At 42.3% G+C, this 14,007-nt stretch overlaps 1 long non-coding RNA gene across 1 annotated transcript in view; it reads left to right on the forward strand.

The window, feature by feature from the left end:
* Nucleotides 1-14,007, forward strand: part of LOC122774521 — a 159,890-nt gene that overhangs the window by 93,623 nt on the left and 52,260 nt on the right. The window lies entirely within an intron of this gene.

A 14,007-nucleotide genomic window follows, 5' to 3' on the forward strand; every position in this document is an offset into this window, starting at 1 on the left:
AGCTTTTTAGAATGTTAGAGGGGAGCAACTTGCTTAATTTTGTTTTCCACACAGTGAGGTTGCAAAATCTAAAACCACTATGGGAAAGTGGTCTCTAACTATATTTGCACATGAGGAGGGAGCCAATGCCAACCAATGCAAATGTTTGCAGACATACATAGATGACCGCTGATCAGATTATACAGGAGTGACAGATTGACTGGGTTGATGAAACGTGCCGTTTCAAAGAGGTTTATTCAAATGTGGCAAGCCGAGATCTGTGTGGAGCATGTGGGGTCATCTGGTGGGACTCACAGGTATATGTGGGTGTCGTCTTTGTAGCTGTGATCAGTGTTTGAAGATTACTTTTAAGATTGGCTAAAAAAAAAAAAGTTACATTCAGACTGGAATTTGTTTTAAGTGTTTATGAATATACTGATATTATCAATAATGCAGCGCCTTTGCACAGGTGAATCAGGTGTTTCAGGGTTAGAGACTTTTCAAGACAGGAAACTGGTGTGATGAATGTTGAACCTTAGGGGCAGGCAAACAGATTCTTGTGACCTGAGTGACTGCATGGTCAGACTTTGCCTAAGTTGTGGTTTTAATGCTGTAGCAAGTTAGACTGGACACACGATACATAGTGCTTCAGAGACCATTATGTGATGGGGTCTTTGTACTGTAGATGTGGTTACAGTTGATGTATTCATAGTGGAAAAAGTTACACAGGTTAGTTCAACTTTTCCCTGCTTCTTCTCCTCTCCTCGGTGTTACATGAGTTAAAAACAGATCATATTTCCACAGGTGGCTGGGAGACAAACTTGCCCTGGAATGTTGGGTGACATAAATCTCTATAATTGCATGGTATCGATCAGATAACTAAAGTTACGACTGGCAAGAGAGACGCCCTTTTTTCTTTCTTTTTTTTTTACTCCATACAATATTTCAGGCTTTTATCTGACGTGAAGAGGGGAATGTAAATCACTGCACATTCACACAATCCTTTCCACACACACACACACACACACGACTGCTAATACAGCCATGTCAAGCTGAGCCACTGACACATTAATGGAAAAAGTGAGGGTTTCAAACCCGTGTCTGAAATCTGTTTTGGCTGCTCACACTTTGATTGCGTGTACTGCAAGTATTCACTGAGAGAACTCCTTGACATCAGTGTCCTGATATTGATGGGACATTGTCAAGACTTTTAAAAAATGTAAAGTTTTGCAGCACGACTGCACAGTGTGACAACTCGACTGAGGAAAGAGAGACAAATCTTTTCATCCAGACTGACTTCCATGACATGTGCTCTGCTGTCTTTTCTTGTCTGTCTTTCCTCAACTGTACAGAACAAATCCTTAAAAAAAAATATCTGGGGCTTTGTGAGAGAGGCTGTTTGTATTCATGTGCTATGATTGTTATATGTGTTAAGCTCATAGGATATGTCTTTAGGTTTCCCAGGGGAGTGTACACTCTTGGACATATCTTGAACTGAATAACGATGAACACTGCAGTTGATGTCCAACAGCTATATACAAAAACCCATCAAATATAGCTTTGCCCCTCTCCATTTAATCTCCACCTCTAGAAACACATATCCTTCCTGATCTGTAACAATAATAATAATAATTAGTTTTCTTCTATTTTACCACTACACTCTATTTTTCCTCAAATAATGAAAGGTCTTCATTCCAATCTGTTTACTATACCCTTTTCCCTAATACAGGAACTACATGTTTTTCAACTTTCTCATGCAAAAAAAAAAAAAAGTTCCTCCAGTTTACTCTTCTGAACTCTGAAACCTCAGGTTGCCAAGTGTGACCTCACCAGCCACAGACACAGATCAATCTCTACCCCTAGGGCATTGGAAGAAGGGGAGGGAAGAAGTTGGGATGGGCACAGAATGAGGTGTTGGGGAATGTGAGGGAGGAGGGTCCATTAGTGGAGGGGTTGTGGTTAGAGGTCTCCTTCTCTACCAGGTGTGCTTTTCACACAGACACACACATCCTCATCCACCAGTGCAGTTAGTAGTGGAATGAAAAATGACATGGCAAGACACTGAAGCTGGGATGACACAAACAGATCCCACACATCTAACTGTCGGGGGACGAATGCACACACCGTGGACCGTCTGAAAGCCCCTGTTGCAATGTTTGATCATATACATCTATCTTTAAATGCAAGGGGCTGCGACAGGCTTCAAACTTAGAGTCAGGGCACCAGTGTGCACAGTGACAGCTTTGGCGGTTTTTGGATAAGTCAAATCGGTAGAAACCACCACCCCTCACACAGATCCAGATAGACCGAAACAGCTTCAAACTTACCCGGTGACTCACTTAGGGCACCAGTGTGTGCAGTGCTGACTTTGACGTTGTTTGGGTAACAAGTGCAATAGATATCGGAAGAATTGTGACTTATATAATGCAAGAAGAGCTGTTTCTGCCTCCTCAAACACTAAAGTACACAAAAAACCTTTTCACGAGTACTCTACTAGTATATTTCCATGAATGTTTCAGGTTTTTGTACTAACATTAGATGTCTTTGGAGACTAGACTGTCAACTCATCTAACCTACAGGCCTGCTGCATGACTGTCGAATCAGAACTTCATTAGGGCTCAAAAAGAAAATGTATTATTATTATTATTATTATGATGACATTAATATCTTTATCTTTACTATTAATGTCTCCTGCTAAACTCTACCAACTGCACTTCATACATATAAGATGTGAGTGGCTCCAGCCGTGGCTAATAAGCAGACAACTCTGTGATGGACAAAAACATCCCTGGGTCACTATGTCGTAGATTCTCTGCCATTAATTAGAATTCAGCCATTGTGTATAAACTGCGAAAGATCATCTTAGGATAAAGCAGATTATCTCCGGATGTGAGCTCTGTGAACATAAATATTCAACCCCCCTTTTTCTTTTTTTACTTTCCTTCAATCAGCCTACTGCCTTGTCTGTGGTACCAGGGCTTCCTCACATGGTGTCCATTATCATTAAGTAAGAAAGAAAAGATGACCGGTTCAGACCACCGGGACAGTGCCAGCAAAATTTAGAACAATCGTCTTTTTTCATCTTTTTTTTTTTTGAATATCTGGAATAGAATTTTCTGGTGCTTGTAAACAACGTGCAAACACTGAGACAACCCAAACAAGAATCTGAGTTTCTCCTTTGCATGGCACGGCCCTTACTGTGGATATTTATTTCTTGGTTTCCATGAGAGATAGTTCAAATATGGTTCGTATCACTGTGAGGCACTTGTTCTACTTTCAGTATTTCAGATACTGAAATAATGAGGAGGTAAACGTACGTTTTATTGTGGCTGAACTTTACTGCATGGCAGATTTCATGTACAGAACGGAGTCATTAATTATGTATTTGTCAACTGTGATTTTTCTGCACAGAAGGAAGGTCTCCCACATTTGATGCTGATGATGCATGTGATATAGATTGTTCATTTGATCAGTAGTACCTGCAGTATAAAGCTGAATAAAATCAAAGTTTATCAACTCTGCACATAATTGTGTTGGTTTCTAAATGTCTTCGTGCACATTTTGTGTCTTGTCAGTGCAGCTACTGTATACTGTACCTTCAAAATCAGGGGACCCAATGTTTATACCTTTTGCTTGCTTTGCATACACACTCTGCAGTTAGTGCACATGTATGGCTAATCAGTTTACATGAAGTGAATCTTGGCATGAGCTCATCAACTAAACATCCCCTCGAAACAAATGTTGAGACAACTGGCTTTCTATTTTATCTGTAACAAAAGGCATCTTTGGTTACATCCTCTTGGTTACAGAAACACGACACAATGTTTTTACTCCAACACTTTCGACTGATTCCAGATCGTGTACCCCAAGGGCTCCTCTGAATTGGTAATTTGTCCAACGCTACCTTTTAGCATTTTCACGACTTTTTGAAGGTATGCACTTGTACAAAAAGCAGGTGTGTCATCGCCATAAAGTACAAAAAGTCTCTGGAGGTTCATTTATACCCATGGTGCATTAGTATGGAATTACAGTAATCCTGAGGAGGTTGAGTTACAGGGATAATGACGGTCAATGGGCTTTTTGGTCTCCCTCATGTTCGAAGAATTCCCCCCCTTTTTGTTCAAGTGTCAGTACTTTGGTGTCACCTTTGTATACTGTAACAATACACTGTATGGAAATGCAGGAAAATTACCAAGAAAAAAATACGAGATTTTATATTCTAGTTCATATTTTAATATTAATGTTAATTGCAATTTTACTCTTATTTTATATAAATGTTTTGGAGATTCATCTGCAGAGGCTGGAGGAAAAACAAAATCATAACACTGCCATGCATCAGGTCTCGTCTCAATCTCTCTGCAACAGTAAAAGCAGAAGCTCTGCTCTGGTGCATGGAGGGTAAGGCCGCAGGACACAGAGACAAGTTAGTGCTCTGTCCAATCACCAACCAAGGGACACCACTTGGCTGATATGTCCTGTCACCCTTCTATACAAATCCCCCTGATATCTGTTATGCACATGCTTACACTCAGGCGGCCAGACGGCGGCCTGAACTTGCACTGTCACTCCACTGTACCCGGATTCCTACAGAGGAGCAAAGGGGCCCCCACGGGGACCCTAATCACTAAAGCAAAGGGTCATCCATCAAGTCAGGCTCAGTGGGGACATGAGGGGAAAAGGCACAGGAGCGATGAATAGCATACGGGAGGGAGAAGTAACAGGGAGTGAGGGGGGGGCACTGAGAAAGAAACAGATTGAAATACAATGAAAAGAGAAAAGGGGCAGAGCCAAGCTCTGTTTGTTTATGGTCTGTATCTGTCATTGTGTCGCTGTAGTGGAGGGGTTACAGGGGCGTCTCTTGGACACTGGGGGCTGCCGTGCTCCACTGATGGCCCTGCGACTGAGCATATGTCACCAGTCTAGCGCGAACGAGGGCGCTGCCTCTGCTGAGGCACACATCATTAGCACCATCTGTGACAGTACCCATGAGGCCCTCATGCACGCAAATACACTGGTTTTGTTTCTTTGTGGAAAGACGTGGAAATTAGGGGAGGAAGGGGCACTTCTTGTAGATGCATGTAAACTGTTTCTTCCAGGGTCACTGCTGCTCAACTAGACCCAGCATAGATGGGGCAGGAGAGGAGGGGAGGGGGGGGTTGGGTGAGGGACAGATATGAGCCTTGTGTGAGGGTGTGAAAACGAGGGGAATGTGTTATGAGGGGTGCATGTGTGCATTTGTGTGTGTCCGCGAATCAATGTAGTGTCATGCATACGTACCAGTGAGTCCAGGAAGCCAGTATGGCAATAATTACAGCCCTTTGGGAGGGAGGGTAAGATGGGCCTGGGCTCCGCTTGCCACAGTCGTGTTGAGTCCAGATAGAGGAAATGCTGGAATAATAAGAACAGGAAGGGTAAATGGCCTATCAAACACACCCCTTTCTGACCTCCCCTGAGCCCAGCAGACCAGGATGAAAGATCCAACCACTTTCTTCTTCTTAATGGTTTCCTCGGTAATCAGCACAGCGGAAGTGCTCCAGTCCGGGGTGATTAGCCAGGGCTAGGATTCCTTAATCGCCCTGGCCCCGTTCTCATGCTTTGAAAAAAAAAATGAGGGAGAGGGAAGGAGGGAAGAGGAAGCAAGGGTGATAACAGGGTTGTGTGTTTAAAGGGAAAGCGAGGAGGGGGGTGTTTGGATACGAGAAGATTTAGGAGGGCCACAAGCGGAGATGTCAGAGTTGACTTTATTTGGGTTCCTATGGATTTGGCTTGTTAGGTCTTAAAAACACACACATAAAACGAGTTTTAGAGGTGTAAATTACAGTTAATCAGGGGAGATGATGTAGGTTTAATGAAGTTAGAGGCTAAAGGACTTAATAAGTGGGAAAACAGACAATCATGAGGTGGCTGCTAATCTGACTGAAATATGACTTTCCAGACGGGGCTGACTCATGGCAGAGAGCTCGTGTTATGATGTCGCAACAAACTGGCACAGATTTATCCAGGATGTGTTTTATTTACACTCCCTTTCTTTAAATCAGCTAACAGTTTTCCTTTAGACAACACAACCTCAAAACCTTAAACAATGTTTGTGTGGGGATTTGTTGTAATCACAGTGATTTGGCTGTGGCTTCCAGTTTAAACAATAATTACAAGCTGAGCCAGGCCATGGCTGAGGTTGCTGGCACTCTGCATTTAAAATAGTCCACCCTCATATTCCACTTCCCAAAACACTGCACTGCATTTCCCATCAACAGCTTATATCTTTTTTAATTTAAATTTTTTCCGGGGTTGTTGTTTTTATTTGGATCATGGTAGTATAGTTTTACAGCAGCTCTCGCACTGAATAGGATGGTAAATACCTCAGACGGTAAAATAAGAGCCTGTCTGTGTGCTGAGGGTGACTGATGCTGGGGTCAGAGCATTTAGACTAACCACAGAAACGGTAGAGTGCATGAGTCACAGTTACAGGCAGCACACTCTGTTCCTACAGGTTGTTACTATTGCCAACGTTGTGGACCGTTGTATTCCCTTAACTTTGATTCAGAACAGATGTCACTAACCAGCATAACCATTACATTTACCCCCTTTATACAGTGTGCTTGAATTCTAAAATTGTTAATAATAATAATGACAATAATAAAAACAAATTGCATAAATAATCTTACCCATGTCCAAAACCCACATTTTGGTGTTTTGATTACTTGACTTGACAATTTCTATACCGGAATTATGACCTTAAAATTAATATTGTTGTTTTTAAATATATAGCATTTCAACAATGTGAAAATTGGAGATCCGGTCTCATGGATCCAGATTAGGTTCTGAGATGCTGAAATAACAATCCATGTCAAACAAATAGCTGAATCACAGAACAAATATTTAATAACCAAACTGATTTGATGTTTGATGATTTTAAGGTCACAATTCAATTCCCTTCTGGATCTTTTTTTTCTCTCTTTTAGCACAGATGGGTCTGCCATTTTTAGACTTATCTAGTTTAGTCTGGGATAATTGGTTTTATGTCTTGATAACTCAATTCATTTTTTAATTGCCATTTCCCTTGTGTCGACATGGTGTCATGACTCATAATGTCCATCATTTGTTTGCAGTGTACCACACTATGGCCTTATTGTCAAATTGAAATCATTTATTATCAACATGAACATAATAATACCAATACCAGTCAAACTAAGTGTAAAAAGAAGAGAAGTCTTCAAGAACAGCGATCTATTGTTGAGGCCACTAAATCTGCTCAGACCCCCAGTACGTTTTTCTTTGACATTATCATACATGGAAGGCAACACCTTTGTTGTGAGATGCGACCTGCTTGGCATTTTGTAGCGTGGTTCCAGAACACTAATGAAATGCTTGAATCCAGGATTTTCCGCATGTCTGATGCTGTCAACATGCCTACAGCGCGAGTTATCGCCTTTAATATTGAGGAAGTTTTACAGTTGTTTTTTGTAGTTGCAAACAGTATATCAGTCAATCAGATCGATCTGTTGATACCTGTGAGAGACTGTTTGTGAACTTCCACAGTAGAAAGCGGGGAGGCTACAGCACCTGACGCTTTTCCAAGCTGACTCAGTGATGTGTCAGGAATTATAGCGCCGTTCAGAAACTGTATTATTTATAGTTGCTCTTGTGGTTTCCTTCCAGTAGCCACGTTTTGAACGCAATGAGACTATCTGTTTCCCTTTGCTGATATTCCCTTGCTGTTAAATGCGGCATTCAGTTTCCCTGTCAACAATGACAATGTACAGTGGCAACATTCTTCAAGCATACCTAAACACACAAACACCCAGGCCCGTTTGACAGTGTAGGGATTTGTTTTCATGCAGGAATTCCCCTACCGAGGGCTGTTGCTACTTTAGTTCCCACCCAGTCAAACCTGCTTATGCCTTATATTGTGTTCTCCACTATTTTTCCAGTGATCACCTTACAACAGCTGGTAATGCGAGCACACTTACAAACAGGTATCATAAACAGCATGTTCACCTATGTGCATGACAATAGTTGACCTCAGCTGGGCTCTTGTCTTTAGGTAATCTTATGGAATATTTGAAATGTTCTAAAACTAATCCCATCGCTCTCGTTGGCTGTGTTAATCCTGGGGGCTAAACAGGTGTGTCTCCAAATACATTAATCTCATACCTGCACACACATCCCACTCTTGACCTCACTGCCACCCCCAACCCCCCCGACCCCCCCCCAGCCTTCACTGGGTGTCTTTAGCTGACAATACCAACTTGCTTAAATGAGCATGTCAGATTAAATCATTCTAGTGTCAAACTGGTATAGTCCATAATTTCCAAAAATCCCCTGTAGCTGACAGGAAAACAGGTGAAGTGAAAGGTTAAGGTGGAGAAATGAATATCACTATTAGGCTGTCCATTTTTTTTTCTTTTCTTTTTACTCCTGAAGAGCTTTAAGTTCTTTGGTGACAGAACGTATTAGTTTCCACCTGGTGTAAAAGTTCCCAGTGTAGTGTCTCTTTTGAACTTAATGGATGCCGAGGAGTGTTACTGTTGGAGCTGTAAAAAAAAAGTCCCACGGTGCTACGGCCCTTAGTTACTGCGATGGAAAAAAAAAAAAAGAAAGATGTGTGGAAAGCAAGATGAGCGACACACAGAAGACGAGGCAGAACAAAAGATGTTCGACAGGGAGATGAGGAGGGAGAGCTGGACGGACAGACACACAAGACATTCCTGTCTCCCCGTCCTGAAGTCAGTGAGCTGTCAGCCATCCTCCCTGCCTACTCTGTGAGCACAGCCCCGCGAGCGATAGCATTTCAAATAGCCTTATAAATCAAGAGTTATGTTATGTCACCGCGCCACCGCCATTAACACAAAGAAGAGAAAACCACCACAGTTTTTTTTTTCCCGCAGCACATAGGGTTTATATTACTGTGTGCATCCCCTCTGAACCATTAATACTCAACATCAGGCTTGTTCTCAGCCTGTAACTGAAATTTGAGAAATTTATCCTTATCATGGGTCTAAGTCTCAAGAAAACGTACCACGGCTCTTTTCATGAGGTGATCCAGGAGAAAGTGGCCCCTGACCCCTTTCAGTTCCCAAACTGTAAGTTCAGAGAACGCTCTTTTTTTCCCCTCAACAATTATTGGAGATTTACCTCTGAGCAAGACACTTGACCTCCAATAGCTGCACTGAAACGACTCACTGGCTCATAGTATAAGGCCGAAGTTGCACAGGGCAACTCTGTTCCCAGGTATGAAATCTGTGCTTTTTATTGTTCCTGCAAATGAATTTGCAGAATTAAAATAAACAATAATCAAGATAGCTTTGCATATTTTACATATTTATGCAGTGGAATTGTAATCAAAGCCTGTTTGACTCATCAAAGACCAGACAAAGCCACTCGAATCAGTTTCTTTTTGATGTTTATTTTTTTTTTTTACTTTAGTTGTTTATGTGACTTTCTCTGTTTTGTATCAAGAGTGATGATGTGACAAAACAGCTTACTGTAATGACTAAGGAATTCATTGTTGAACCCCTTTGCCTTTTGTCGTCTTGAAAAACTTCCCCCAAATGGCCATCTGCACCTGCTGCACAAACAATTCCTTGCAAAGCAAAGTCATCTGCACTACAGTACATGTAAGTCACGGTTGCTGAGGTTAAATGTCAGAATCTTGCATAGAGGGGTAATCAGGAGTTCTCATTTCAGGATCCCCCTGAGACTGATCCCCGCCATGTGACATGGCTGTCAAAACACTGACGGATTGTTTTACCAACACACGCACGCAAATGCATGCACAGCTGCATGCACCCACACAGCCGTGCGCAAACGCATGCTTGCAAACACATGCTTTCAAGCATACACAAGCACACAAAATCACACTGACAGATTGTTTTACCAGCTCCATAGGCTTGAGTGACACCTACTCTCCTGGGTATCCTCCCAGCTTCCTGCTACATGAGGTAAATAAAATGTAACCGTACGGTACTGGAAGTTTTTTCTTTTGGATATTTCTCTTGATGTTTGGCACTGATTTAAGTATGTATTATTATATAAAAATAAATGATAAAAACACCATTATATGCAGCTGTCATTGCACTGCAATGTCTGACATAAATACATCAACTATTTAAACATGTAGTAGGCTGATGCTGTTTCAACATAATTTTAAATTATTTCAATTTCCTCTTCGTATTTCTTGGCATAAATGGAAAACAGACATGTAGATGTAAAGCAGCCAAATGCCCGCTTGGATTCTATCTGCCATTCCATTAGCCAAATCACAAGCTTTTGAACATGTTGAAAATCCAATAACCCTATTAAACCCCATTATGACAGTTAATTCTGTTGCTGTGTGTCACTATGGAGAATATATTGGTTAAATGCTTCCTGGGACAGATGTTACTTTGAGGCTAATCAGTAGTAATTGATGGCTCAATTGGGTTAGAGTGGCCTTGCTCTGGCCAGTGTCTTTGGCTTGAAGCTGTCAGGGGGACAGGCAGAGGGACAGGCAGACTCGTGGTAGCTATGCCAGCGCATCATGAAATGTTCCTGGATCACAGCAGGAAGAAACAGAATGCTTTGTACCCGTACAATGACAGTTTGAGGACTAACTGTCAGACTCCTTGCCTGCTCATGCTTCCAAAACAACCATGTAAAGGATGTGTAGCTGCTGGAGAAGTTGTACCTGGTATGGTACCTGTCACAATCTTTGTAAGCCTAGATTGCAACAACTGCACTTTTTCTTTTACCAAACAAGACAAAATAGAAAGTTGCATGGAATAGGAAATGCACACAAACAGATGCAGAAACACAACATGAGTTGGACGAGTAGAAGAACGCCACACCAGGTGTTGGGTCACCCCTCACATTGTTTTCTCAGTAAATCTTTTCACATATTTATCTGTAATCTCAGAAACTGTCTAAAAACATCCACATTGTTTGGGTTCCCCTGTTCATTTAACACACATGTGGCCTCAATCTGCCAAACTGGTGGTTTTCATCCAGCAATGAGTCCGTGGATTGTGGGCAATTGCACCGTACATTTTTTAATATAAAGCCTTACTTGTGTGACAAGTGCAACATACCACTGAGCGGGATTATGTTAAAGGATTACAGTTTTATTCTTTGCATTATTACAAATGCCAAATGGGATTTTGAATTACGCTTCTTCCTTCTGGAGTGGGACCTTGTTTTACCTTGGCTCTCTCTTCCAAAAACATTGTTAGTCATTTTTCCATGCTTTTCTGGCAAAAGATAACAACAATTTTGACCCACGAGGCGAGCTGATTCATGTTTACCAGCAGTGACACAAAAATAACCACAAATATCCCCCAGATTTCTCTAAATTAGTAATCTGTATGTTGAGGAATGGAAAAGTACTCAGTAATGATGCTCAGCAAAACATGTGACACCGCAGCATGTCATATTTTGAAATGGCCCTCAGTCTTCGCTTTGTTGCATTATACATACATCAGCCATTACCCTTCATATTACACTTGGAATCCAGGGGCAAATATTTTCAATTCTGAGTGGGGGTAAAGCGGGTGATTTCTATGCTCAAGCAATTTGATATCACAGCACTTGAGACTTATCACCGGAGTGGCCGTAAGCTCCGCAACAATTCGTAATTGTGTTCTCTCATCTCATATTGCAGCGGCTCAAGTTTTTACTTTTTTATTTTTATTTTTTTGGCCTCACACACACACACACAAACAGATTTCTCATCCCAGCACATTTTTGAAGATACATTAAATAGTGTAAAGTTGCATTTTTATGTGTGTGTGTGTGTGTTTGAAGCAGGGTCCCTCCACCTGTGCTGGTTGGGAGTTAATCCGGTTAGGTCCCAGTCTCATCTCCACTGCTAAACAGTGTGGTTGAAGCTCCACGCTGCCCCGGGGGCCTGGGGCGCCTCTGCAGCCAAACGCCTCGGTCTAAGCGTGGCACAGTAAGGAGATGAGACTGGCTTGGCCCTCGTTACAGAAATTAGATGGATCAGGGAGTAAACATAACCAGCTTTTTATATGATCTCCAGCTCAGAGCAGACAGAGCAGTGAAGATGGAGGAAGAGAAGGCAAGATTCCTTCTCTAATTACTTCATGGGTCACTACTCCTGGAGGCACATGTCAAAACCCAACACTTTCTGATGTGAGAAGAGGAGTGGAGAATAGACCAGGCAAGGAGAGTTGGGGAGAAGGGTGAGTAATGAGGACAGGAAGAGGGATGAGATATATAAAAAGTAAAATGAGAGGAGATTTAGGAGGAGAATAAAATAGTGGGGGGATTGGAGAATGGGTAACAAAAATAAAGCAGGGGGTAGGAGGAGGATAGAATGAGACAACGGATGAAAGGAGGAAGTAAAGGCGATTTAGTGAAGCTAAAAGAAAGGGGGTAACAGGCAGTGGAGGGAGGGATTGGAGGGGTGTAACACATTGTCAGGAAAGTGGGTGAATGCAGTGGTGATGACACAGATTAGTTGTGGAGTTGCGGTGACCTGGGCTGGCCTGTGTCTGGCTGAGAGGTAGCAGACAAACATAAGGACCTTCAGATTTGCCACATGCCCCGTGGCTCATTGAAAAACCACTGACACCTAGCAAAACGACAAACCGGCTCTGCCATGTCAGGAATTGTGCTATACCCTTCAGTATCAGCGCGGCAATGCCGACATGTCCAAGTTGCAAATGATTAGTGGTCATGAAAGTACTGACAGAATCATGTTGACTCAGAGCAGCAATTCTGTAAATGCCCAGTTTTTCATAAAGAGACATTTTGGTCTGTGTGTGGTTCCGGTTGGCTCACACGCTTCTGTATTTTGTGTAATTCAAGTGTAATTCTGTGAACTCTTTTTTTCACTTACTACACAATTGAAAAATGTAATTTACGAAGAATTTTCTACATTCCCATGTAAAATGTTGTGTACTTTACATTACATGTCATTTAGCAGACGCTTTTATCCAAAGCGACTTACAATGGAATCAAGTACAATTAGCCAGGGATGGAATCGAACTTGCGACCATGATGTCTTTGGTACACAAGGTAGGGTCTTAACCACTAAGCCACTTCTCACTCACGGCGTGGTGCTTCTGTGATCTTCGAAAGCAAACACTGACTTTTACCATCAAAGAGAAGCAGAGGATGTGGGCTCCTGTTTTCATGTGACACACTGATACGTCAGAGCCAAGAAAACTGGACGGCAGCTGGAAGGAAACTGCAGAACCTGTTCAGTTGGCAGTCAAACAAGAACCTCTGCAGTGCACTCCCTCTGTCCCACCGTCCTCAGATCTGCAAGCATCAAGTCTGAGGGGACTCTTGAATATATTTTGTAGATTTTGGCTTGACACCTGCCTCATTTCCAATTGCATCATCTGTTTGAAATGATTCGCAACAGAATCTACGTTAGCAGCGGGGAAAAACATTAAAGCCTCGCATCCATCCATTTGCATCTATAGGCAGACGACTCCCACATGCAATTGCACAGAACCTGTGATTGTGGGTGGCTTGATTTTCAGTCAGTGCAGCTCTCTGAGGCCAGATTGTGGCTGATTTGGTCTCAGTGAATGTCTCACACCCTCCTCGGTGAGACACGCACTACAGTAAGCACACACAGACTCGCACAGCTGTCCTCTTAACTGTCCTTAACCTTGCCACAATTAAAATATTAACCAGTTAGGACCAGGTTTTTGGTGTTTATCTCAGATACAAACATAGATAGATAGAAGCAGATGGAGATCCCTTTAGCAATGACTTCTAAGCCCTTGGTCTCAAGGGACTGCTGGGATTTTCATTTCAATGGGCCGTTAATATTCATCACTCTCTCTCTCTCCCCACCCCATCTTTAGACCCTTTTTGCTGGCTCTGAGGTGAAGTGTCTCTCAAACTGGCAACCCAACCAGAAGAAGCCAAACAAACAGTGGACCTTGGTAGACCTTCTAGTGGGTGGATAAAACTCACATCAGACTCACATCAACACACAAGTTCATACATGAATTTGTACATGCAACCCCCACTTAATCTCTCACACACACATCAAACACAGCACACAGAGCCAAG

The sequence above is a fragment of the Solea senegalensis genome, linkage group LG1, assembly GCF_019176455.1.
Source record: "Solea senegalensis isolate Sse05_10M linkage group LG1, IFAPA_SoseM_1, whole genome shotgun sequence".
Taxonomy (NCBI): domain Eukaryota; kingdom Metazoa; phylum Chordata; class Actinopteri; order Pleuronectiformes; family Soleidae; genus Solea; species Solea senegalensis.